Source organism: Pleurodeles waltl, chromosome 9 (assembly GCF_031143425.1).
Source record: "Pleurodeles waltl isolate 20211129_DDA chromosome 9, aPleWal1.hap1.20221129, whole genome shotgun sequence".
NCBI lineage: Eukaryota > Metazoa > Chordata > Amphibia > Caudata > Salamandridae > Pleurodeles > Pleurodeles waltl.
This window is the reverse complement of record NC_090448.1, coordinates 227207195-227234106: the sequence shown is the minus strand read 5'-3', so window position 1 is coordinate 227234106 and position 26912 is coordinate 227207195. Positions and strand designations below refer to the sequence as shown.

General features: G+C 41.8%; 1 protein-coding gene across 6 annotated transcripts in view; it reads left to right on the top strand.

The window, feature by feature from the left end:
• Positions 1 to 26912, top strand: part of FRMD4B (FERM domain containing 4B) — an 892718-nt gene that overhangs the window by 679234 nt on the left and 186572 nt on the right. The gene's annotated exons all lie outside the window — the stretch shown is intronic.

Genomic DNA, 26912 nt, shown 5'->3' with positions numbered 1-26912 from the left:
ACACTCACACCCAAGCTGTATCTCAGGGTTTTCCTGCACAAAATATACATTTTGAACAGGTTAATTGAAATTCAAAGTTTGAGAGCAGGTGCGAGGTCCATCCAGAATTATTATTACATTCTTGTCGCAGAAAAAAAACATGGTCTGCAGCTTTACTCCTGGGTTTAAATACTACTTCTCACACTTGGTGGCGGGCATTCTATGCCATTTTTAAGTTCTGTTACTATTTCTCTCCATCACTTCAGGTGGGTGTTTTTTACATGCATTCACTTTACTTTTTATGGAAAAAAAATTCTAAAGGTGCATTTGATCTTGCGGACCAGAGGCTGAACTCCCTTAAGGTCACGGTCATGCTAGCTTGTCCTGATAGCCAGGTTCTTCCCTGCCAAGTCTGCCCTTTCCTTTCCCTGGACCTCTGACATTTTCAGAGGTTTCTTTGCACTGGTGCAGTTACGGTCAGAAAATGCAGGTTTAACCATTTTGCCAATCCATAGACTACACATTCCTTTCTTATAGTGGTGAAACATCCACGTGTTCTACTCACCTGAAGATATTGATAGTGTAACTTTGGGTGAACGCACTTAATTCACAATAAAAAACAAACTTACTTCAAAACGGCCTAAAACATTTGCTCATAAAATAGACTAAAGATCACCACAAACTTTACCCATCCAAGCCCATCTGTAGCATTTGTAACATCTAAGACTGAGAGCTGTCATCTGGAGGCGGCATGAGACACTGCCCCCACAGAGAAAGGGCTGGCAAAATGAGGAGGAGGAACAAGGAAAGGGAATGAGATGTAGGGAAGAAAAGAGAAGTAACACTTGGAAAGAGAATAGGGAAGTAGCCCTGTTTGTAACATAGCAAAAGAATAAAGAAATACTTGACAACCACAATACAGCGTATCCTCTTGTTACACATACCTATCCTGTCCCACAATCCACCTACAGGATCAGCTATAGTGTTATGGGGCCATATGCCTTTGATTTACTTATGCTCCATACACTCGCTCAAACCCTCCACAATCCTCACTCTCTGGATACTGTTTATTTACTTTTTTGGCCAGGAATTGGAATGCCACTCGAATGTCCTCCATTTTTGTTTATTTCTCCATTAGTTTGAGTCTCTTCTTAAAGAGGTGAGTGTTGTGCCACATGGTATTTACTAGCCCATCTGTGGACTATGTATAATCTGTTTTTATCCTCTGGTGACGTGCGTCAGAATAGCCACTTGAGGCCTTCAGATTATAGGGCTGTCTCTCAGCCGGTTTCAAGAATCCTCTTGATTCCCCCGGGATCTGTTCTTTTGCTTATTCACTCTGATGTTGTCAGATATGACAACGCAATGCCACGCTTGTTTGCAGGCCTTAATATGCGCCTTCTCTCCTGCACACCTTCATAGGATCTCTCAGTTCAAATTGCTGATTTAAACATTGGGTCCCATCGCTTTAAAGAGACTTACACATTGTTTTTACTTTTGATAAAATGCCGTTTTTGTCCAAGAAGGCTACTTTGCTGTCCTGTCATGTCAGCCTCCCTATGCCTCTTTCCAAAGCAGAAAGGTGTGCAGCAACGCTGATAAACACTCTTAGTCTGTGGGGTGTAGGATTTTCCACTACCCTCAGTTAAATAAGAAGCATTGGAAAGCCAAAAAGCCTTACCTTATTAAACCATCGGTATTGCTAATGAAAAGCAAGATGCTTTATGACAACGCTGTGCAGCAAACAAAAAAAATGAAAAAATACACACTGTTGCTGTATATGGTAGGAAAACAGCAGAGAGAGAGAGAGAGAGAGAGTTAGAAAACACATGCACTCTCATTGATGCTGGCAGAAAAAGATAAAAGATATTCACTGAATGGAAGCAGTGGAAGGATACAACTTAGCTAATTAAAAGGTTGGTATAGAAAGTTATGCTGTGTGAGAGGGACAACACAAGGAAAGGGATGAAAGCCACTGAATAAGAAGAAGCAAATGGGAGTGACAAGAAAACCGCCCAGTCGTAAGCAATGGGCAGCTAAGCCCACTGTAGGTTTTTGGAATGTTCTGAAGACATTTCCACCTACCATACAGCTAGAGCTGCCTGGTAGGCAAGAGCTAAAAATTACCTGCTTTTGCTCTCTCACATGGGGAAAGGTGAACAACAAATACACCTCTAAGAAGTTCTTTCATACATTTGATGGGTCATGACAACTAACACCGTCAAATTACCTCTCACTCTCATTCTATGAACAGTTTTAGGATTTTCAGAGCTCCAGTCACAAAAAACAATTTTGCCTCCTGGAGCAACACCAGTTCACTAAAAAAAAGGTTGTCTTTGCTTTCTGAAGTAAGATTAGGTACCACCAATAGACCACACCTTAAGGCTGCTGTGACGCCCCATCTTATAGAAGTGTATATCCGGCTTCCTTCCTTATTCCACTTCCTGCAAATCTGAGGTGACATCCATCTCCCAAGACATGCACCCTGTTATCTTCAGATAGTATTGAATCCTGTCTGCCACTCAAATGGATGCAGATAGGATAGCCCTGCCTATCAATATTCTTGGTTTTTCTCAATTCAGTGTGCTCCATAGATCCTGATATTTGAAGCTATTTAGTAAGCTGACTGATGGTTTTGCCTACCATGTGGCTTCCTATGTTGGATGAGAGTTCCGGAGTTATGCTCTTCAGTGTGGGCCTACATTGCTTGTTTGTGGAGAAGAAACTGGGGCCAAACTCTCAATACTTTCTTATGGACTGACTTCATGAGTGATGTTAGGGTCCTTTAAAGATGGCCGTGAAACTTTGAGTTTGGAGATAGCAAGGAGGGTCCCAGGTGGCAGGTGGGGAATAAGACAACTTGGTGGAGCAGTGCAAGTTTGCCAGTGGACTCACTGTTATATCACTTTGCTGCCTGATTACTTGTGTTTAGGTGGGCACTTTCATTTGACCTGCATACAATGTGCCATTGGATACCACATGAGACAATCAGACCAAAGCGTCATCAAGGATGGTAGTTCACATATGTACACTTCCGGGTCCACAGAATACTAAGGAGAGTGACAAATGTAAGGACAGATTATCTTTTATTTTAATCCAGGATGACACTGGCAAAAGTGATCTGTTGTTGGATGTGTGCTGGAGATTCCCCAAAGGTATACTACATCTAAGGATAGATTTGATGCAAAAACACAAGGTTCCAAGATGACATTGACCTTTGTGTTGTACGTGGAGGAAACCTAGGGCCATTGTTCCTCTCAGAGAGAGCGAGACAGGGAGTGCAGTCATTACACAGTGTCTATTACTTTCCAGTCATGTCTGGTATCAAGCTGCAGAGCATGATGCCAGGGACCCAGGGAACGTTTGAAAGATTAAACAGAAAAGGAGAGTGATAAAAAAGCACCTAGACATTCTCCAATTATGTACCATCTACGTGCCTTTCTCTCCTCATGACCTTTCTCGGAAAATGACAATGAATTAGAACGGTCTAGGGATCAAGAAGATGTGGGTGGCCATGGTAACAGTTACCTAAATACTCATGTGCTGCTTCATGGTCGGGTTTAGACCCCGGCACCCAAGCATGCAGATATATTGGCTGTAACAGCAGTTGAAATGGCTTTCTGTATATGAAGTGTACACACACTGCCACAAGATTAAGCTGTAATTAGAGATTACTTCTAAAAGGGCTTGAAATTGGAAACATCCAGGACACTAACCCCCTGAACACTTTACACACTTCACCTAAAAAGGATGGCAGTGTGCAGGGGAGTTACTTCAACACAAGTCTTTGCACATTTTCGGTCATTACCTTCTGTACAAAAAATATGGGCAATGTGTTTTTGACCACAAAAACACCTAATAAGCATCCTTCTTTAGGTTAGATGTAGTTGAGTTTCAGATTCAAATTCATTTAAATGGGTATTTACCAAACTAAAACCCCCTTCCTTTCTAGGGCAAGACTACCATCTGCATTTCTTTCATCATGCCAGCATAATGGGAGTGCAGGTTGCTTTAAATACAGCATTAAGAATCAGAATGCCAAGTTTGGGTAAGGATCCAGTCTCTGAGATCCAGGCATCTAACATCTGGGCAACAACTATATATAGGGAAATTCAGGTGGCTGTCAGTGGATGGCATGCTACACCCAAAGTTCTTTCTGCCTCATGATTTCTGCATCTACCACTTGCCTTGTTAAAAAGGAAGCCTTTTGTAGAGGAAACATTGTTACTTAATTACAGTGGAGGGAACTGGGTGTTCTCTATCATATTTCTAGTGCAGATTTGGAGTTCTCTCATTTTCAGTTCAAGTCTATTTCTTTTGTGCTAAAATATGCCCTACCGTTTTCTGGAAGTTGTGGCCTCCAGTAGCAGGGTGTGTGCATGAGGAAGAAAATAAATGTAATCCATATCCGCAATACTCAGTTGTTCATTCAGTCTTTTTGAAGACGTCATAGTCAGACATATTGGAATAGCGTTACATATTGGGGATTGTGGGGATCTTGATAAAGCCAAAAAAGGTCTGACTCAACCCTTCTTAGTACCTTCAGTTTACTGCTGCTACAATTATTATCTAGCTGTCAATGGTGTCCATTCTGGTGGGTCACTCATCTTGATGTCTCACAATTCATCCCTTCTGTGGAGATGATAGGCTTGAGCTATGGCCTGGATGCAAACTCAACGGGGAGAGGAGTACAGTAAATCTTGCCCTGAGTTCCACAATTTCACCTTATTAGAAATAAAAATGGTCTGTATTGTTTGAAGCTGAATTAATTGTCGTTTTTCTTACTATATAGAAAGCTGCACATTCTTGTCTGGTGAGACCCCCTCCCACCTTCTGAAAGATGGATCTTCTTATCAGCTTAAAGTCAGTGTCAAAACAGCTGTTGGCATATCTCATCCACTTGGACAAGAGATTGCCTTTTCTGCTCCAAACTCTTTGACTCTCACCACAAACACTTTGTGCTAATAAAGTGGGGGGACTTCTTGAAACTGGATCTTTGGTTGGATAAGGAGAGATTGCGTCTGTAAAATTGGAATGAGCAATTTACTATCATTCTCACTCTCCAGAATAGCACTTCAATAGTTCAGAACTGGCGCATGGAAAAAAGTTTTGACAAAACAAAAATGTATGGGAAACAGAGCAAGACTTTTCAGCTTCCAGGTGAAGGCCGCAGTCCAGAAATGACTGTGGTTGGACGAACACTGGTCTCTGTCATGGCAATTTACACTAGTAGGTGGGCATTTCTATTGGGATGAGGCAGGCGTTTTCTGACATCTCAGGAGTTCTGCCCACCAAAGGAGATATTCTCAGAACTAAGCAGCCAGTTCACAGGCCATTGGTGTTGACCTCCTTGCATTCATAAGGAATACAATGACCTCGGCATTGTGCTCTAAATTGGAGCGTGCATAGTTGGTGGTTGAGGTAGATATGCTTTCATTGCTATGATTAAATGAGCATATTACTTTCGGTCTCTCTTTTTCATCCAATTGCTTACAAAAGGGGCAGTCTACAGCTATTCCAATGTTACTGAATAGCCAGCCGGTCAGTGAGATTATTGTTTAGGCCTTTCATTCATGGATCTTCTAAGGTGGTGAAGCAGTCAAAAGTTTGACAAATCTTGACTTGCTTGTGATGTGTGTCTTAGGATGTGGGCTTGCCTCTGATCTTAAATACTGGAAAAAAGGAGTGAAAGGTGTAAGAAGCTGACTTGGAAAAGAGCTGAACACATGCTTTCCAAGTCAGAAAACTTTCTTGAAAGAACTGCTGCTTCAGGAGCTGTCTCATGACTAACTGACAGCTCAGACTATTTGTAGGTTTCGTCTGCAGACAGTTTTGTCATTTCCAAAGACCTATTGTCTCCATTTCATTACAGAATGTAAACATAGTGGGCTTTGGGTCAATCCCTTGCTTTTGATTGGATGGCTTTCTTCTCTCTCTCATTTTCATGCTTCTTATTTGATGGGTCCTCTGTTTTTTTTGTTTATCTTGCCTCTGGAGCATTTCTTCTTTACTGTGTTCTGATTGGATGACGTGTGTCAGTTCACTCTTTAAATTCAGGAAAATATGTTATCCTTTTTCTTCTAGTACTCCATGGGAGTACATTCGATTTCCTTGACTCACCCTCTTTGCTGCCTATCTTCAAAAATCCTCCAATTTTTAATGTTGCTGCATCTTTCCACCCACAGCTATTCTAATGCTTCTCCGCCGACTTTTGTTTCTATTTTTTTATGTATATATCCCCTTGCTCAGTTGCTCCTCTGCTCCCCCTTCTTCCGCACTCATCAGCATGACTTCCTCACCCACATCCCACTTACTCTTCAGATGTTCCTCCTGCCCCAGCCACTTGTGTTCTTCTTTGCAGAATATATAAATATATATATTATTAATTATTTTGGGAGCCTGGCAGCCGAAATCTGCTGTGGCATCACACATATTTTTTGTAATTTACCGCTCTGACATTGGCATTTGACATCTTAGAATGGCATACATAAATAAATAGCAAAATGGCTGCAACATCATGACACAGGCACATACATGCATAGTGACACATGCATGCATATATGGAATCATGAGGGGATCACCATAGAGTCATGATGCATCCATGTGCATGTGTGCATGCTCATGCTGTTCAGTATTGCCAATAACTTTCTCCTTTTCTGTTTATCAGTAGGACCTCATTTGCAAAGCCAAAAGATGAAACCAATTGACTTTGCCTATGACTGTTGTCTAAGATAGGCAGTTGTCCGAGTGGAAACTATTAGATCGAAAAGTCAAAGCACACTTTTCACTAGGTGGATCCTTTCAGAAGCCCACGCACCACAGAGAAGATAGTCTGATCTGTAAGGGCAACACTTCTTGAAGCTCTTGAAAGCCGTACGATACCAATGTCCCATCGGATTAGCTGTGTAAAGGTGAGCCTCACCCACAGCCTTTCATTCTGGCTGAATATGCCCAAAGACGGGATTTCATTGAGTTAACATTGGGGCATGCATACTGTGCTAGGTATGAGGGTGCTGCTGAGAAAGGCAAAATAACTAACGAACCTATTGTTTTCCTTTTGTAGTTTGCATTAATTACACACTAAGAAAGCTTTTTGGATGAGGCATTTGTCTGGAAGTCAAGACAACTCCAGGTCAAAACAAAGCGAGAAAAGGGTGTGCGAAGCTTAGTTTAGCACTTTCTGGACTGTGGACGCAGTGCCTTTCACCTCGCATACTTTGGAAAAGTGATCACAAGTATTCTTTATACTGTTAAAGGATATGTAGTGATATAAAACTGTAACAATGCTAGCAAGTGCTATGAATCTTAGGCGGGTGAAACAGTGGTGCAACGCCCTCCTTGAGTGCCTTCTATTCCGACCTTCATCAAGTGTATTACTCAGATGTTTGAACTCCATAACAGGTTTGTCACTTTCCATTGTGAAACAAATCAGTGTATTATAGGTGCAGTAAAAAATCATTTGACTTTTGTAGGACACTTGCGTTTACACACCCTTGACTGGACAAGAGGCGTTCTGAGACAAATTCTATTGTGTACACACCCAACATCTTATCCGCTCCGTGTTAACCATTTACAGGACACAACATGCCTTCTCAGCATTTGTACTCCTTCCTGCACGTAATCAAAGTATTACAAAGCCAATGTGACAGGTATTTTGTGATAGTTTTGCAACAGAAAAAAATTAATGATACAATAATGTTGTCATACTTAGTCACATATCCATATTGTGGCATCAGAGCGTTTCTTACAGGGCATATTGTCGTCCTCTGAGGTTAAAGTACCCTCCTCTGAACCTATTTCATAGAAATTTATTTTCGGATGTAATTCTGTCTTGATTGCAGGGGTCACGTAACAATTAGGGGTAAATGGCACTCGCCAAACCCATCCTCCAAACTAGGCCAATGATAACAACATTATCCTCTAGTCCAGCTTTGATTGGTGATTGAACAATTCCTAACATTGACAGGTTGAGTAACTATGGGCCTGATTTAGATCCTGGCAGAGGGCTATCCCGTCCATCAAAATATAAATTATTTATCCTATGGGGTTTATATTTCGGCAGATGGGATATCCGTCAACGTTGTCACGGAATAACCCCACCGCCAGGATTTAAATCAGGCCCTATGTGTGTTCTGTGTGAACAGGTTTTTTTATGCATGCTATTCCATAGATATTAGTAACACAAACACACAGGTAAAGCCAGCAGGTATAGGTTTAAGGTGGTAAACGATGGAGTGTTAGCACATCAGAGCTAGACACACAGAAAAGAGCCAACTGGAGTGGAGAGAGTGAGCTGCAGTTGGAAAGTTGTCCCTCATGAATGTCAAGGCAAGCCCTCAAGTGAAGGTGGAAGAGAACACCCAAACATCCAAAGGTATTAGGTAAGAGATGGATATTCCACTGGGCTAAGCCAAAATGTGACTGAGGAAGTCTCACACCAATAGCCAAAAGAGGCTGGAGTGAAGAAAGCCAGTAGCTGAAAGGTATTTGCTCACCTGTGAATTTAGTGGTCTGCTAGCGTTACCCTGGTGATTCCGAGTAGAATATCTGTTGGGAAGGGAGTGGTTGCTTTTCCTACATGTAGCTTTTGGGTTTTCTCATACAGATTTTTGTCTCCCCTACACGGAAAAGGAAAAAAACACAGGAGAATACGGTAGCAGAAAAGGCATTTTTGGAAGATATGAAACTGGGGTTAGTAATTGCACCTAGTGATAGTTCAGTCACTACTGCAAGGCAAACTACTCATCCTTTAATAGTTTTCCACCATTCTCCAATATTTGTATTCTTAGTCTACGATGAGGGGTTTCTAGAATCCATATTTTTCAATATTTTAAATTTGATGTTTTCATGGTGATTTTTATATCATACTGTGTGGATATGTGTGTGTGCACACATTTCAGCCATATGTCGAGGGTCATTATGGTCGACAGAGTAACATAACATAAGGTAACATAGCATAACATAACATAGGATAATGTAATGCTACGTAACATAACATAACATAAATTTGTAAAACACACTATCACTACAAGCGCTAGTTTGGCACTGAATAAAACAAAAGTCTGCTAAACTATTACATAACGTCACATTTAACTATACAGTATAGAATAAAATCAGAGAGTAAGCAGAACTTCCCTCTATATCCAGATAGCGCACGTCTTCTAGAAGACTCATACCTGCTGACCAGGACAAACCACTCTATTTTACCAATAAGGCCCTTTAATTTGGGTGACGCAGAGCTAAAACCGTAAAACTATTCATCAAGATATAGGAGTATCTATGTTTATAACTTAAGGTGCATAAATGTTTCTCTTCAATAGCCACAATCTGGGCTGCCATGATTGGAACTGAGAACAAGGGACTCATACTTTGGGCCTGATTTAGATTTTGGCAGATGAGTGAAAACAGTGATTGACAGCCTGTCTGCTCAAATGTAAATGCCATTATGTCCTATGGGATTTATGTTTCAATGGATGGGCTATCTGTCAACTTTATGACAGAGTAACCCGTACGCCAAAATCTAAACCAGACCATCAGTCCTAATTTAAAATCCTTGGCCCACATTCCATGGTCATACAGACGAAATACATACCGGAAAACGTCATCATCCAGCAAAGTAGTAATCCCTTATAAGATATTCACCAAATCATATCTTCATTTGAGATCAATTCTGAAGCCGTACCAGCCTTCTCTGGCACTTTGTCATGGTTATTTTTTTTATTAACCTGTAGTCGCAGGGGAGAGAAAGAAGAGGAGATTGTTCAGCACAATGTTCGCGTGAAGGGATAAATCAGAGCAGGCCATTAAATATACAGGGATCTACAGTAACTATGGGCTGCATGTACTAACGTTTGGAATTGCGAGTGCCTAATCACAATTCTATGCAAATTGCAATTAGGAAATCACAATTTCTAATGTTCAAAACTCTATTGAGTTTCATTTGCAATTCCCTGTGGGTCCCAAATGGACCTACCTCATTAATATTCATGAGGTAGGTCTCCATTTGCCAACCACTGGGACACGCAAAAATCACAGGTATGGTGGCCTTCTGGGGTCAGCAGACCACCATGTCTGTGATTGCTTTTAAACAAAGCAAGTTTTTTTTTTTTTTTATATGCAGCCCATTTTCCTTGAGGAAAATGGGATGCGTTTAAAAAAGAAAATGAAATGTTTTCTTTTCATTTTTTGAGTAGGCAGTGGTCCTTGTGACCACTGCACACTCTTAAAAAATGCTTTTCCAACCATTCACAAAAGGGAAAGGGTCCCTTGGGGCCCCTTTCCATTTGCAAATCGTTTAGCACCAATTTGAAATTAATGGTAACCTGTGAATGTTTTGTGACCGCATTTCAGTCGCAAAACACTCAAACATACCACTGCGAGTCGCTATTAGGAAGAGGCGCCCCTATCACGCCCCTTCGTAATAGCGTATCACAGTGCCAAATTGCAATTCGGACACAGAGGATTGATTGCATTGGAACATACAGAAAACTTTTTAGCAGTCGCAAATGGCCTAATTCTGCGAATCGAACAGTTTGCACCCGCTAGATAGCTTTCAACATCTGGCCCTTAGATCCTGCCAAACAATGCCGCCTAGTTATGCAACACACCTTTTTAGTCAGTAAATCTTATTGTCAGAAACCTTGCAAAACACTGCTGATAAACTGAATTTACCTCCACGCTGGAGTAAGCAGTAACTTTGAGACAATGAGGAATGCGATAGCTTTAACAAAACGTGAACAGAAGGCTGGAGGGGCCCTGATATTGCTCAGACATGTACGTGAAAGTGATTAGATCTCCATTAGGCGACTGCCTAAGCAGCACACTAGGTGGCAATCGCGTTCTCAATAGAAAAATAAATAATTCGGAGGGGGGCGGTACGGGCTCTAAGTGACGCCGAAGGCTGGGATTCGGGTGCCAGGAACAGGCCTCTAGCTTTACTACACGTAGACCGAGCTTCCTGGTCTAGATTTAAACACAATGGCGTAAATCACAAGGGCTTTTGTGTGCTAACTGTGTGCACACTAGATTGTCTGATTGGGGGTAACGTGGCAGGCATTCAATGATACTGAAAAGTTGCACAGTGGAAACTCCAGCGGTTTCCTCCCTATTAGTCTACAGTACCAAGACCTCAGGGCGAGGTGGCATAAATCGTTTTTTAAGAGGGAGTTACACCGTTCAAAGAACCTTTGTTTTTCTGTTGAGTGGCACATCGATCCCAGCTATTTCCACCATCAAAAGTTCCCTACAAATAGATTCGATCCTAAAGTACTTCACATAATAAACAAGGGCCCTCTAGTCTATAGTATGGTAATTGCAACATTTTTGTATCACTTACTAGTCCTCTGTGGTGCGCTGAAGAGCTTGCCTGCATGGGTAGAGCACGTGTGTTCCATTTAAGTGCATGGGCCACTGATTTTGTATGTCTTAAATCAGTTTGAAATGTGATTTGAAGAAATCTTTCTAATGTTGTTGAAAAGCATAATGTCATTAAAAAATGCACATTTTATTGAATTGCATAAAATCTAAAACAACAGAATTGTGTTGTATTTGTGATTTGATGCTGGCACATAACTACCACAAGCAGGTGAAATGGTCTTGAGGCCGTGTAAAGATGAAAGTCATCAACATGTTGTGCAGTAGTGCCATCCCCAGCATTTCCACCTTTGTCCCTTAAGTTACCCCTAGGAACAACTGAAATTGGTGCCACTCAGCATCATTCTTTAGGTGAGACCTGATAGGAGACTTAATTGGACTTCCCACCTTTTAGTCCCATAGGCATAGACACTTCAGGCCCCACCTTGCCAAGCACTGGATGGTGGCAGCTTATTATTCCTTTTAGGTCATCTAGGTGCACCCAGAGAAGTTGCATAGTGGCATGTTGATGTAATTTTAAGTCTATTGGGATGGGACATATATGGCCTTTTTAATGACTATAATGCTTGTAAATATTATTTGTAGACTTCTATTAGGTTGTCCTTCCTGAACATCAAAGGGAGTGCATGCCGTAAATGACCAGAGAACACTATGTTTGCATATGTTGTTAGGTTTATTCGTAGCTGATCGTGAACATTTGCTTTTGTGTAAAGTCGTGGAAGAGGGCTACCCATTAAGGATAACACCATCTCCACTTTTTATGATGTTTTTCTGTGGGTTTAGAGCATCTCTGGAGAGAAGCAACATAGTTTCCCACCACATCAGCAATCTTGAAGGTGTACTTTAATCTTTATTTATGGACAGAGACTCCAGAAGTGGATTCTGGGGAGAGGCCGTCATCAGACTCTTCTCTGAAGAGGGGAAGACTGAAAGGATGATCTGCCTCTGATCAGCAGGAGGCATCTGATTAGCAGCCTGGTGTTGTGAATAAAAGCTGGAGCTATCCTGCCCCTCGCACATTTTCTTTTGGACCTTTCTGGTTGTGGTGCATCATAAGTGGGCACTGGGATGTTGTCCACTTTCTCTTACTTAGACCTAAGCCTGCAGTCCTTGGCGAAGCTTTGTTGGCCTTACATACTGCTGCTGACCTTGCCTGATTGGAAGCTCCCAGCAAGCACAATGAAACTTTAAACACTAAGCAGAGTGTGAAGGCTGCTTTATCCCTCACATTGATAGTGGAGAGTATCTGATGAAGAATTGACGTCCGCGATAACCAATATATCTGAACATCCACTGAGGCCCTTGAACCTCTCACCACGGATGGAGGAGGACCTGAAGGAGCAAGTGCAGAATCTGCAACATGAGTGATGTTGGCTTGCACCAGCTCCTCTTTTTCTGGGTTCCATAGCAGCGCAGATGTGAGTGACTGTCTACATGCAACAAGTTGAAGAGATATTGAGCCACATAATTTGGAGTAGTATGGAGTGGAGAGCTAAATTCACCAACTTTACACCACAGCCATATCCTCACCTACAGAAGACATCCCTTTTCAATCTGAGTCTGACATCACCATGGAGGCGGCTACTCCCACGAGAATCTGGGAGACACAGTTACCTGCATAGTGCCTGCTGAGAATGAGTACATCACTGCAGCTGGAAGTGAAGGATACCTCTCACACGCGTGGAGGGTACCCTCCCTCACCACATTGATGGGCCTGAAATCAGGGGTGGCATGAGAAACGACCGGTCATAAAAAATGTGAGAATATGCAGGATATTTGTAAGTGAGTGCAAACTAGTGCTTCAAAGTAGGCAGAGGGAGGGGCTCTGTTGAGCAAGTCTCCTCTTCCCAGTCCCTGTTTTTTACTGTACTGACCTCGTTTTTTTCAGGGCAGACAACAATAGCCAGCCATGTGACTAGGAAGTTAAATATAACAACATACTTCCCTTTCAAACCCAATTACATATTTCTTTACATCCAGAGCTCATCTTCTTGCAGTTGGGCTGATTACTCTGACTACTCAGATCCAAGATGAGTGCTTGTTAATCTGTATATATATATGAGGCCGGAGAGCTGCCTGAAAGCTCTCTATGCCTCATCTGAGTCAATGATCACCTAGCTGGGAGACAACTGAAAACAATTTTAATTTACAGCAACACTGCAGTATGGAAGTTACATCACAAATCTAACTTGGTTGACATTTAATGCGTTGCCTTGGGAGCAGTAACAATTTCAGGGACATGCTTGTAGGGGTGATCTAGTGCAATCTGCCGCTGCCTAGTAATAGTTTGACGTACACCAGCACTAATTAAGGTCGTATCCAAATCATTCTCCTTGATGATCTAATAGTAAGACATTTAGATTTTGGTGCCAATATCGTTAAAGCCCACTGACCTGTATTTTTTACAGTTTTGTATAGTGAAAACAAGACAAAATGGACGGTGGAGCATTTTGCATAGGATCAGTGTCATACTGCTTGCAAGCGGTTTACATGAAAACAGTTTCAAAAAGTGTTCAGATAAGGACACTGCATAAATAAGCTTTGTATCTTAGTACACAAATAGTTCTGCTGAAATCTTTTGAGTGATTTAGGAGAATTTTTGCCTTTCAGTATTAAAATGTAAGATAATAATCAAGGGAATGTCTAACGATTAGTGTAAAGATGGATCTGCCTTGTTGCTACGGCAGATTTGGTGGCAATGTGGGTGGCGTGATCACCCACTCAAGATGGCAACTTGAAAATGTCATGCGATTTAGGCTTTCTGAGAGGTTTTTCTTGTCCTACTGATTAGTTTTTTTCTTTCTACTTGTTAAATGGGTGGATTGCAAGTTTTCCCATGAATTGGAATTGTATGATTGTTCTCAAGTGCTTAGTGTACAAATATAGTGAGTATTTATTTAGCTTTTAATAAGTGTTGCTTGCAACAGGCCTTTTTTTCATTTTGAAAGTTAGTAAAAGATGGCCACCCCCGGTTTCTTTATTGATGTTGGTGCATCTTCTGTTTCTTGGCAGTGGAGAGAGAACTTGAACCTAAGATGGCCACCATCCCCTTTGGTCCCAAACACAGTCGTAAATCAGCTATGCGCTCATAGGAGCCATGAGGGGTGGCAATCTGATTGATGCACTTTGTCTGCGTCAAAACAACTCAGCAGAGCACCGAGACTGCTCTTCCATGTCCAAGACTATCAATGCTGTCTAGTTTTGACAGTGTGCTCCTCGGTCCTTCTCCTGGTTCAGTGCATCATATCTTGCATAAAGAACACTGAGTCGCCTACATACCGGCTTCAGCTGCATGCTCTCATACAGAGCTCATCCCAATGGTAAAGAAGAATCAAGGAGACCAGGTAAGGTTTGATATGGAGGGCTCCACTCCACCAGAAGTATTCAAAATCGGCTCTCAAGTTGTCAGATAAGACTGTGTTTTGGAGGCAGTGCGCAACTCTGTGGTAAACTCTGGACGGGACAGGGAAAGTTGAGGATAGATACAGAGGAAAGTTGCACCTATGGCCTTTGAAAAGGTGCTTCCTTCCCCCACACCATGGTGGCAAAAAAATATGAAACAGTGCCTGAAATGAAAAAATATAGGTGCCCGAGAGAGGTTTCTGAGAAGTGCCGGTACTCTCCAATTAAAAGTATTACGTTTTTCTTGAGAAGTGCAGGTACCCTCCCTCTCCAAATAAAAAAGTGCCGGTACGGAGTACCGGACAGTACCAACCCTTTTAAAGCACAGGTATGAAATGAATAATTGTATACATTTGAATGAATTTTACATCCCATCTAGGGTACGGTTCTTTAAGTGTTTTAACAAAATTGTTTTCTTTTTCTAGCACTTTTTTCAGATCAAGTAGATTCTAAAATTCAAGTTGAATTCGTTAAGGCACTCAAGTTGTTAGAAACGCACTCTCAGAATAGTATCAAATATAGGTCATTCAGTAGAGCAGCACACCCAGTAACACTTTCTAATTGCTATAAGGGTGTGGATTGTATTTCCAGAACTCCAGTGGTTAAATCTAGGATAAATGTGGGGTGAGTAAGTTATGTAAAGCTGTTGCAACAAAGGCAGGGAGGTTTCGTTTTCAATTTATTATCATTAGTTAACAATCTTTTTACATGTTAACACATGTCAAGCAGTAGTTCTCTTCCCCAATATCAAACATGGTGTATTCCCCAGAGAAGCATCTTTCTATCGGCAACCCCTCACACTTCTGAATTTTTTTTGCTAAATTATCGCTTTCACTGCCATTCAGCTAATCGGGCTATTGAAATTATTCTGAATCTACACTAGTCATGTTTGACTAGAGAATGTATTTGCTATTTCCTTTATCTGGTTAGGGAATGTGCAAATCGCAGAATTAAATCTTCGTATCCATCTTCTAATCCCTGACTGTAGAGTGCTCTGCAGAAATTCATATATCTTTTAGTCTCAGCAAAATATTTCAAAACTAAGTTTGAGAGATCTGAATAGATAGAATGTCATCAGGATCGTCCCTGCCCAATTCCTATGATTTTATTTGACATTATGCGCTTGAGTGCTTAGATATTTGAATTCAACTTTTTCAGACGAAACCTGGAGCACTTATTATTATCTAGGGCTCTCTATTCACAATTAGGTTGACCGAGCATGGCTGCCTGACCTTCTTTTGGGGATCAAACATTAATTTACAGAACTGTCTAGCACAGGTGTTCAGAAAGATGAAGCTGTTCCTTGTAAAAAAATCGAAAACATTTACTCATGACAATGATCAATAAAGTATTTATTTCAAGTAAAACATTCAACAGACAACGTCATCACTGGATGGTTTGCAATTTGGAAACGATATGTAAATATAATGTAATTAGAAAATACTCCCATTTTAGTCAGAAAATATTCCTTTTTCCAAAGTATTTCGCATAGATCTGTTATTTAATTAAATTGATCCTTAGTCAGTTGCAGACCCAAGTAATGTGAAGGGAGAGGGAGAGGGAGGAAATACTATTTAATCCATGCTGAATGATCAACAGGTCTTGTTAGCTCCTGGGTGGCTCCATGTAATGCTCTGTTATTTCATATATCAAAGACATTTCAGTGTGACCAATAGTGTTTGCTTTACTACAAAATATGCAAGTTTCTATATATGTATGGCATGTAGTTTGAAATTATACGTTTCCAGGGGTAGTTTTGACAAATCCTAGCGTTGTTTTAATTTGGCTCAAACTTTTAGTTTTGCACAGAGAATAATATGGAATGTCTTAGTTTTCTTCTTTGGCAGAATTTAGCAGTGGCAATTAATCGGCGAATTCTTCCAAAATAAAGTATATAGCAAATGACAGGATAACATTGGTAATGTCTTTTCACAGATTAAGGAACTACAGATGATAAACAACTTATTACTAGAACGTTTGTTAGCAGAATGGTCGTGTAGAATACTATATTGTCTGTAAATAGGTAAATAGACATGTAATCAGATTTAGGCCATTATTTTGAATTTCCAATATTAAGAGTTAACGTTTTGCATGTAATATATTCAGAATGTTGTGAAATTGCTGCAGTGATTGGATATTCTCTACACAACTCCCTCCAGATATTACCTGGAGGCATTTGCATGGACAAAAAGGTCAGTAATGTGGAATAGTGCCCATTTGGGGCATAATAAAACACACCAACTTCATTATCTGGAGTGGTAAAATCGCCCTGGCATAATACAGCAAATTAGGTAACAAAAATATTTGAGGGCGATTTTACTGCATGTAATTCCATTCCACTTATAATGCAGGCCTTATAGGGTAAGCATCCGAACGGTTTGTGTTAACTGGATTGCAGACCATTGAAGGTAACATTTTGGGACCATCTTCGAGCGGTCTGAGCCCTATCACACTCTGGGCTCTGACATCATATGATGACATTTATTGTTAGATTTTGCCAACAGATGATTCTTGGCATTAAAAAAGAATTGCAATAGTGCAACTTGGAATTAAAATGGTAGTACCTCTGTGGTAACTGCTGTTGCTGAGTCTGTTCAACATATGTCCATGATCATGGTGTGATCTTTAAAAGTTATATCAGAGATTGCTCTCTGGCACAGGATAGTTAATGAGAATGCTGCATTCTGATTGGCTCCTTGTATGTCAATGCTTACCATGGAATTTCACTATGTGTTTAACTTCCTATTCACTCCCTGGTGAGTGTATGTGGATCTCAACCACCAAAAGGTAATAGGAGGAATGCTTGCAAACATTATTGGGAATTGTTCTGTGTGTCATTCAAGCCCATTTTCATTCACTTTGCCACTCTAGATAGAGGCCCACCATATGCAAATCATGTTCATTAACAGAGTTATTTTTTTACTAGGTTGCCTTCTGAGTAACATTCGTAGAAACGCTACAGATGACTGAAGATAACAACTGCCACCTAATCCTAATAACAATATATTTTAACAATTAATGCCAAAGACCTTGCATGGTTTGCTAAGAATAATGTGACTTTGATGTTATAACTTTGTCTGTTTATACTGGATTGAATCTGTTCACTATGATTGTGTATACTGCTTATGCCAGGAACCTACCTTAGTTCATAGATTGGGAGCATGATTCTGAGACTTCCTAACATTACCAAGCAAAACAAGCAATGGCAAAGCCAATTGGTCTGGTGTTGGCTGCCTTCCTTTTGAATTTGTCAGTACTTATTTTGGGTTGCCATAGTAGTGTCTTGCAGTGACGGGAACTACTTTATGTGTGGATGTGCTCCTTATGAAAGAACAAAATGCCATCACTCATAGTGAAATTATCCAATGGCTGAAGTGGGCTCCCAAATTAGCCATGATGAATATTTAGTGGGTGAAAGACAAATGTGATTGCCACCAAAAAAGAAAATATATATATATATATATATATATATATATATATATATATATATATATATATATATATATATATATATATATATATATATATATAATATAAAAGCAATGCCCGTTCAGGCTTAGAGTTATGCATCAACTATGCAAAAAAGGAAGAGAGAATTCTGGTAGTTCCCAAGTTTAGGTAGAGAGCAGCTCCAGCATAGAGCACCTCAAAACACCAGCGACACTCCTCTAAATTTGCTTACCTCAGATGTATGTTTCTCTACCAATGTTTTAACACATAGGATTAGGATAGCACAATGCTATCCATGCCAGGCTAGAAAGGGAGAAAATCTTTTGCCATTCATACAGCAAAGTTTTCCTGCATAAGATTGGCATAGTGCCATCCACACAGAGCTATAAATTGGCAAAAGCCTTTCACCACTCAAGGCACAGTATTATAGCTTTGGATTAGTAAAATACCATCCAGGCCAACCTGGAATGAGCAAAAGCAACCCCTGACATGTGTTTCGCTGCCACCATAACTCTTCCGAGAGGTTAAGCTTTGTCCAGACACAAGAGAGCACCCAGTATAAGTCAAAGAAATATCCTTTCAGGCTTAGAGTAACACACAAATTATGCAGAAAAGGAAGAGCGAACTCTGGGTAGTTCCCAAGTTTAAGTGGAGAGGAGCTCCAGTATAGAGAACCCTACAACACGAGTAACACTCTAAATTAGTTAATCTCAAATGTCTGTTTTTCTAGCAAGGTTTTTAAGCATAGGATTAGCACAGTGATATCCATTTAGAACTAGAAAGAGACAAAGGGGGTCATTCTGACCCTGGCGGCCGGTGACCGCCAGGGTCACCGACCACGGGAGCACCGCCAATAGGCTGGCGGTGCTCCCGAGGGCATTCTGACCGCGGCGGTTCAGCCGCGGCCAGAAAGGGTAAACCGGCGGTCTCCCGCCGGTTTACCACTGCCCTTGTGAATCCTCCATGGCTGCGGAGCGCGCTCCGCAGCCATGGGGATTCTGACACCCCCTACCGCCATCCTGTTCCTGGCGGGTCTCCCGCCAGGAACAGGATGGCGGTAGGGGGTGCCGCGGGGCCCCTGGGGGCCCCTGCAGTGCCCATGCCATGGGCACTGCAGGGGCCCCCGTAAGAGGGCCCCGCAAAGTATTTCAGTGTCTGCTAAGCAGACACTGAAATACGCGACGGGTGCAACTGCACCCGTCGCACCCCTGCAACTACGCCGGCTCAATTCTGAGCTGGCGTCCTCGTTGCAGGGGCATTTCCTCTGGGCCGGCGGGCGCTCTTTTGGAGAGCGCCCGCCGGCCCAGAGGAAATGTCTGAATGGCCGCCGCGGTCTTTTGACCGCAGTGCGGTCATTCGACGGCGGTACCTTGGCGGACGGCCTCCGCCGTCCGCCAAGGTCAAAATGACCCCCAAAGTCTTTTGCCATTTATACAGCAGAGTTTTTAAGGATTAGCATAGTGCCTTCCACATCAAGCTGTAAAATAACAAAATAATTTCACCACTCCAAAAATTGTATTTCAGTTCTGGATTGGTAAAATACCATCCAAGCCAACTTGGAATGGGAAAAAGCAACCCTTGACACATGTTTCGCTATCAGTCTTTAGAGAGGTTTAATTTTGTGAAGACACAGGGGAACACCAAGTATAAGTCTCAGCAGTACCCTTTCAGGCTTAGAGTGATACATAAATTATGCAAAAAAAGAAGCGAGAACTGTGGGTACCTCTCAGGTTTAGGTGGAGAGCAGCTCCAGTATAGAGCACCCAACAACACCAGCAACACTCTAAATTTGCTCACCTCAAATGTCTGTTTTTCTAGCAACGTTTTTAGGCATAGGATTAGAATGTATCTCTTTCTAGCTCAGTGTGGATACAATTGTGCTAATCCAATGCTTAAAAACTTTGCTATAAAAACAGACATGAAGGTGAGCAATTTTAGAGTGTCACAGGTGCTCTCTAACGGAGCCGCTCTCCACCAAAATTTGGGAACTACCCAGAGTGCTCTCTTCCTTTTTTGTGTGTGGATATATATATATATATATATATATATATATATATATATATATATATATATATATGTATATATATATATATATATATATATATATACATATATATACATATATATATATGTATAAATATATATATATATGTATATATATATATATATATATATATATATATATATATATTTATATATAATAATGTGTGTGTATGTACCATTATTCAAATCAAAAGATCTTGGCTAATGCCAGAACTTAAAAGATGCAGTGCCGTCCTGCAGGAGAAATATATGGTAGGACGCGATGGAGCCAAACTCACCATATTTGCGGATCTCCCCTTTGTGGCACTTCTCCCCCCGGAGTCCACGAGCATTAATGAAAGGACTTCCTTCCTGCTCAGTGGTAACGTAAATCCAACCAATCCTGGAACTGCTCTCATGCTGTTTTCAGCATGAGAGCTGCTCCAGGATTGGGGAAGCAGGCTAACCTGGAGCTCATTTTGAGACTGGGGGCCTGTGCCAGCAATCCTTGGCTGTATGACAGCCCTGAAATTGCTGGGTCTACAGTGTGCATGTCGGGATTGCCGTAGCTAGATAGCCGGCCAAACCGACATGCAAACTGAAAGGGGCAGCAGTGTTCCGGCAATTGCAGGATTTAGCCCCGCCCCATGCCCTTACATTTGCGCTATACACAGTGCGAGCTGGTGGCAAAATGAAAAGGCATTATTATGCCATTTTAGTTGTGTTTGCCTGCTGCGCTCACAGCAGGCAGGGTGACGCTCCTCCACTCTTAAGGAGGAACCGCCCCTGAAAAGATGGCATGGTGAGCAAGTGTGGGAGACCTCAGGTTGTTAGAAGAGGAGTAATGATGTGGGAGGTATTGAGTGTGAGTGAAGAGTACTGCATATGTTAGGGGTGTCAGTGGGTGGAAGCACAATATCCTCAAAAGTAAACTGCATTCTTATGGCCCTTCAAATCTATCTAATCTGAGAAGTCTCAAAATAAGCTTGAGAAAAGCTATCTAATAATTGAGGATTTGAGCATATCCTGTATCCTTTAACTGTACAGCAACAGAGAGGTGAGGGAGGGATTGCGGATTTGGATGGACAGGGCTGCTGCTCTTAGGACAGCATGCTAGTTGAGGGCTCACAAATGGGGACTTGCCAGAAAGGTCAACAAAATCTGCTGTTTTTATTTTTTTATAATTTTGTGAATGAGACCACAGGTTATTTTATAAATGGTACTCCATATAATGTGTACCTATATGCAAGTCGCAGCTTAGTATTTCACAGTGAACATTTCTACGTAAGCAGTAGTGTCACTTCAACCTTACATTGCTGCAGATACTTACCATCCATATATAAAGAAAGACTCTGTACTTTTGTCATGTTCATGCTCCATACAGTTATTCTTCTTCCAAGGAATGGAAGAACTGCTGAATGGGAACCATTGATGTTTTCCCCGACGTCCACACCATAATAAAAGCAAAGATAATTTCACAATCTTCATATTTGTGTATTAGGCAGTGCTTAATTTGTGCTTGTTGTAACCGGTGCTAAGCACTGGCACTTATTTTTGAGGGCCGGCGCTTAGTCTTCTGTCTCAAGCATTTACAGCGAGCTAAAGACACATTTGGGGAAGACGGAGGAAGAGAAACACGAAAAAGCTTCACAATGGGAGAAAGCAGAAAGCTGCAAGTGTGAGCTGAAGGGACAGGGAGGGGTTTTAAATGGATTGAAGAGGCCCGAGATGACTTCAGGATTATGCTGCCTCAGTACTCCCCGTTCGCACATTTAATTGCAGCAGCCGCATGTTTAAGAGGAAGGCTTTGAGCATGGGCACCTTTTTATTTACAAATTAAGCACTGGTATTAGGTATATGTTGAAAATTGACTTTCTGCAAGGTCACCCCCAAACCTTTTGCCTTCCTTCTCCTCCTCTTTATCTGACCCCATGTTTGCTGGCATTAGGACTCTGCGCACTTTACCACTGCCAATCAGTGCTAAAGTGCATATGCTCTCTCCCTTAAAACATGGTAACATTTGCTCATAACCAATTGCCATATTTAATTTACTTGTAAGTCCCTAGTAAAGTGCACCACATGTGTTCAGGGCCTGTAAATTAAATGCTACTAGTGGGCCTGCAGCACTGAGTGTGCCACCCACATAGGTAGCCCCTTAACCTTGTCTCATGCCTGCCATTGTAAGGCCTGTGTGTGCAGTTCACTACAATTCCGACTTGGCATTTAAAAATACTTGCCAAGCCTTAAACTCCCCTTTTTCTTCATGTAAGTCACCCCAAAGGCAGGCTGTAGGGAACCCAAAGGGCAGGGTGCTGTGTAGGTAAAAGGCAGGACATATACATGTGAGTGTTATATGTCCTGGTAGTGGAAAACTCTTAATTTCGTTTTCCACTGCTTTGATGCCTGCTCTTTTCATAGGCTAACATTAGGGCTACCCTCATATATTGTTTGAGTGGTAGGTTCTGATCAGAAAGAGGTAGACAGGTCATATTTAGTATTGCCAGAATGGTAATACAAAATCCTGCTGACTGGTGAGGTTGGATTTTGTATTACTATTTTAGAAATGCCACTTTCAGAAAGTGAGCATTTCTCTGCACTTAAAATCCTTCTGTGCCTTACAGCCTGTCTCCAATCCACGTCTAGGCATGAGCTGGTTGACAGCTCCCTTGTGCATTTCACCCAGACAACCACAAACACAGGATGCTCAGTCACACCTGCACACTTCTGCATACTGAATGGGTCTTCCTGGGCTTGAAGGGTGGAGGGCCTGACACTTACATTTCAAAGGACAGTGGCCTGCCCTCATAAAATGGACTGCCAAACCCCCTAGTGGGACCCTGGCAGACAGGGTTGTACTGAAAAGGGACCTTGTGCACTTCAAAAACAACTCTTTGAAGTCTCCCCACTTTAAAAGCACTTTTGGGTGTATAAACTGGGTCCCTGACCCTACCAATTTACACACTTCTTGGGACAGACACTCTGCACCAGAACCTGCAACCTGCCAAGAGAAGCTGCCTGGCTGCCCAAAGGACTCACCTGGACTGCTTTGCTGTAAAGGACTGCTGCCTTGCTGTTGCCCTGCCGCCTTGCTGGCCTCTGGCTCTGCTGAGAAGTGCTGTCCAAGGGCTTGGATTGAGCTTGCATCCTGTTCCTGAAGTCTCAGGGCCAAAAAACCTTCATTTCTGCAAGGAAACTCCTAATGAGGCGAAAATTGACGCACAGCCTGCTGGAATTGATGCACAGCCTGTCCAGCGGTGAGAAAACCACTGCATCGCCGAACCGGAACGATGCAGCCCGGCTCCCCAAGTGGAGCTTGACGCAGCGCTAATGCTGTGGCTGGAACTTCAACGCATAGCCCACCAGATTGACGCATCACCGAGCTGGAATGACTTAGCCCAACTTCCTGCCAGACAAATCAATGCAGCACCAGCCGGGCAGCAAAACTTCCGCTGCATCACCCACTGGATCGATGCAACAACTGTGACTTTGTCCCGCACACCCAGGATTTCCATGCATTGTCCCTGGGCGTCAAAAGACCCCGCATCGCAAAAAGGATTCAAGCCTGCGCACCAGAATTTGATTCAAAGCCCTTGCCACATGGAAAAGAATCGATGCATTGTCTGTGTGCGCCCAGAAACCCGACGCACACCTACCTTTTTTTCCATGCATCTCCTCCTCTCCGATCTTCGTGCGTGTAATTTTGATGCAAACCAAGAGACAATTGTTCCTTTTCAGAACTAAAGTCTCTACTTATCATTACAAAAGTGATATATCAATTTGTGATTATCAAATCTTGATCGTTTTGACCTTAATTTAATCAGATAAATATCCTATTTTTTTCTAAACCTGTGTGGTGTCTTTTTGTAGTGTTCTCACTGTGTTATTGCATGATTTATTGCAGAAATACTTTACACATTGCCTTCTAAATTAAGCCTGACTGCTCAGTGCCAAGCTACCAGAGGGTGGGCACATGATAATTTGGATTGTGTGTGACTTAACCTGACTAGGGTTGTGATCCCTATTTGGACAAGGGTGTATACTTCTGCTAACTAGAGCCTTCATTTCTAACAGTATTTATATATCGGGACCCGCACCTGGAGGGCAAAAGGTCACAGTACATAATGTGGGGTGGTGGCAAACAATCAAGATTGTATATGTTGAGTGGGAATTATACAATTATATGGGTGTCTTTGACAAATCAGTTTTCCTATCAAAAATAAACAAGTGAAAACGTCTTGTGTCAAGAAAGAATTGGAAGTACAGTGTTGTGTGGGAATGGTATATCTGCATCAGTGCTTCTTCTGTTATCAGCAGGTCTCACAGAGTGTTCATCAGAACCCTTTGTATTTGCTTGTTGTGAGTTTTTAAGAGAAACAAGAGGGATTGGACTAAAGGAACATTTCTAGGGTTAAGGGGAACGTGGTCCGGTGTATCTGGAGTGCTGTTCACCCTAAGGAAATCCAACACACACATGGTAATACCCAAATTACAAGTCAATAAGATATTTGTTACCAAGAATGTGACATTCCAAGCACCTTCCCCCCAAGATAAAACCCTCCGTACTGGATGAGCTCCTAAAGTGGGGAACAACTGGTTACCACACATAAAAGCATCCTCCTCACTTATTGAATTCTGCAAGAAACAGAAGACTTGCCTTTTCAAGTAGTCCGACTAGGCCCTAGGTGTGCGTAGACTCATACCTGCTCAGTGCCAGGATACACTCCTGGGTGATAGTGTGTTCTACAAATCTGCATAACATAACAGCTAATTTGTCCGTTTTCAGGCACCAATAAGTGGTCCAGTGTTCTTGGCAGCAGAAGGGGATATATCTTTACATTAGAGGGACATTGCAAACTAACAACTAAAACAAGAAAGACAACTGCTTTATGTACACTAAGAACATATGCGAACAAGTGATATGCATGTTATTGCAATCGCAAAGGCAGTAACTGCTAAGCCATGCAGCCAATGAGCAACCACCAATCTGGATTATAGAGATAAAATAACTGTTGACTTAAATCTAGCAGAAATTCTGTATCCACTCACCAAATTTCATCAAGTGGCAATGCAGCCACCATTTGAGACTGACATGTCCATACAACCCTACACATTTTTTAGGGTCGAGCCTGCGCTAGCATGCGCTTGCGCATGCGTATTGCTTGCGAGACGCTTTAGTAGTTAGAAAAGGGCTCAGAGCCCAGTCCATGTCACGTCAGTGCCTTTCATTCGTTTGTGGGCTTGCTTTTTTAAATCTGCTTGCTTTCGTTAGTGTAAGGCATGCATACGTCATGCCTTTTCCGGCGGTTAGCCCTCTTTGAGTGCAGCGAACAAGTACTGAAAACATACGAGGCTTGCTGTTTTCCATCTGGTTTGTGCAAAATATGTGCCAGCAAAATGCGCATCTCTTTTCGCATATGCTTTCATTACGAGCTGAGCACAAATTGTACCTACTCCAGTTTTTTAACAGGCAGCTGCCATGATGTTGTAACTGATGGCAATTGCCCATGCAAAACATTGCGCATGGGATAGTAGTATGAACAAAATGGGTGCAAAAACTGATTGTTGGTATTCTTTTCTATTATGTACTAATTGGTCATATTCTGGTGAAAAACAAACGTGGTGCTTATCCCTAATGTAATTTGCAATGGAATGTGTTTCCCGCCTGTTAGCTTATGGGTTTATTCGACAACGTAAGGAAGGAGACCACCCTAGAAGTAGGCAAATCAGAAGCAAAGGGTTGGCACTCTGTGGTAGTTGCTTTTGTTGATGTTAAGTAAAGATATTTAAGTACATATCTTCCTCAGTTCTCTGTGAGGACTGCTTTTTTGTTTTTAGACACTTAGGGCCTGATTACAACTTTGGAGGAAGGTGTTAATCTGTCCCAAATGTGACGGATATACCACCAGCCGTATTACGAGTCCATTATATCCTATGGAACTCGTAATACGGCTGGTGGTATATCCGTCACATTTGGGATGGATTAACACCTCCTCCAAAGTTGTAATCAGGCCCTTATAGTGGATTCTAATTCTATGTCCAGGGGTGATGGTAGTGTAAAGGTTTAGAGGGGTTTGATGTGGGAAGCAGCGGTGTTGTGAACTCTATATTATAGTCCTTACTACTAGATTACCAGTTGTCTTCATCATTACAATTTCTGACTATCAAACTAAAGTTTATGCTAGGAAAACCATGCTTCTAGGGAGTAAATTTGCCCTCCTTTAGGAATGAGAACACTTGTGCGTCCTTTCATAATAATTAATTCTAGAGAAGCCCAATTTCATATTTCGCAACTCAACCCTGCTGCCAGTAGTGTTTGTCAACAAGGGAGGGTGGTAAATCCTCAGGTATCTGGTATGTACGTTTATTGTGGACACGGAGCTGAAATCGTGAGGTTGTCAACATGCCTGGTGAGTAAACAATGATATTCTATTAACAAAATCCACCTATTTCTTGCAATTAGGACACATGCAATGTGGAGTGGTGTTCACTGAAATCTCTGGGAAACAATCCACTCCGTGTTTAAAAATTGCACCCAGTTTATTTCATATTAGCTTATCCTCTGTATCGAAATGGTCTACCCCCGCCACTGTTTGAATCACTGAAGAGAAATGAATATACTAAGTGGGATTTCTTTCTTTACATTTCACTCCCATCAAATGAAAAAATGCTGCCCATTGGAAACATTA